At 54.5% G+C, this 1,463-nt stretch overlaps 1 pseudogene; it reads right to left on the bottom strand.

Annotated features, from left to right (window-relative positions):
- Positions 1-211: 211 nt before the first annotated feature.
- Positions 212-971, bottom strand: LOC134546503 (feather keratin Cos2-2-like; annotated as a pseudogene).
- Between the last annotated feature and the right edge of the window lie 492 nt (positions 972-1,463).

The raw sequence follows: 1,463 nt of genomic DNA, 5'->3' as shown, positions 1-1,463 counted from the left end.
CTGGTGTTCTTTAGAATGCCCTGCAGAGGACAGGAGGGCCACAGGTCCACACTAGACTGGCCTGGCGAGAGAGGGACAGAAAGGGAGAGGCAGGTAGAAGAAAGAAGTGATGGTCCCAAGCTGTAAATACAATATCCCAAAGCTCTATCTCCTGGACATAGCCTTGTTGTGAGGTCTTGGAGATTGTTGCCTGAGGATGTTGCCAGCAGATTTAGCAGGGCCGGCATCTGCTGCCACCATAGCAGTTGGTGATGCAGGAGATGTCAAAGCTGCCAGAGCTGATGGGCACTCCTCCACAGCTGAGGATGTTGCCAACAGCAGCAGAGGTGGAGGATCCCACGGCAGTGTTCTGTGGGAAGGAGCTGAGGACGGGGCCGGGCAGGGTCACCAGCACAGCAGGCGGCTCGATGACGACGTGGGAGCTCTGGCACTGCCTGACACAGCACTCATTGCAGCTGCTGGCCAGCGGGCAGGGGCCGCAGGGCTGGCAGCAAGGGTCACAGGGCTTGCAGCAGGACATGGCTCGGGGTCACAGGTGCACCTGGCACAGAGGGCAGGGACAAGCAGAAGGTGAGGACACATCAGGAAGCAGTGCTGAACCCAAATCCTCTGCAGCCAAGGCACCTCCTGGCCCACACTGCACTGCCCAGCTCCAAGGCCAGGAGCCACCTCAGCCAAGTGCCAGCCTCTCTCTGTCTGCACAACACCTGCTCTCCCCTTGCCTCTCCCAGCAGAAGCAGCTCCCAGGCCTGTGCTAGGACAGCCCCTCTCAGCTGAGACCTGCAGCAGGGAAAGAGCTGGACGTGAAGCAGCAGCAGGAGAAGAGGCTTCCCACTCACCTGATTCCTGAGAGAAGGAGGTGAGAGAAGTGAATGAGGGAGCAGAGACTTGGGCTGCCTTTTATAGCACTCCTGCCCTGCCTCAGACTAAGTGGTACCTATGTGAGAGTCATAATTTTGTGACCAGCTCATGCCACAAAGTGCACTATCCCGACTAATGGCAGGGGCTGTGTCCTGGTTTCCTGAACTTCTGCCTTTTCATTTCCTGCCTAATTCTGCATGCTTTCCTACATGAACGGTCATTTCTGTAAACGCTGAGATTAGACATTAGTGCAGTTCCTGAGTAAAACCAATGCTGAGTGTATTTAGAATGCTCAGAACATTGTGTGGCAGCATCTTCTGTGGACAAATGTGTTGACCTGTGTCATTCCTGTGGGTTTCTTTTTGTCCAAGTTGTCCGGAAATGGGCATCAGTCTCGTACTTCTTGCCCACACGCCCAAGGGCTGCCATGGGAAGGGGTCATGACACATCATTTTCTCTTGCTTTTCCCATCTCTCCATGATGGTCACTACCTGTTGCACACAGGTCTGCATCTGCTGGGAGGGTTGGACCCTGTTGCTACTCTAACAGTGCTCAGAGAAAAATTGCGTTGGCCTCATTTGTCTCATTGTCTTTCTGTGCAA

This window comes from Prinia subflava, unplaced genomic scaffold (genome assembly GCF_021018805.1).
Source record: "Prinia subflava isolate CZ2003 ecotype Zambia unplaced genomic scaffold, Cam_Psub_1.2 scaffold_98_NEW, whole genome shotgun sequence".
In the NCBI taxonomy this organism is placed as follows: Eukaryota; Metazoa; Chordata; class Aves; order Passeriformes; family Cisticolidae; genus Prinia; species Prinia subflava.
Note: the sequence above shows the minus strand (reverse complement) of the source record. Positions and strands in the feature narration are given on the sequence as shown.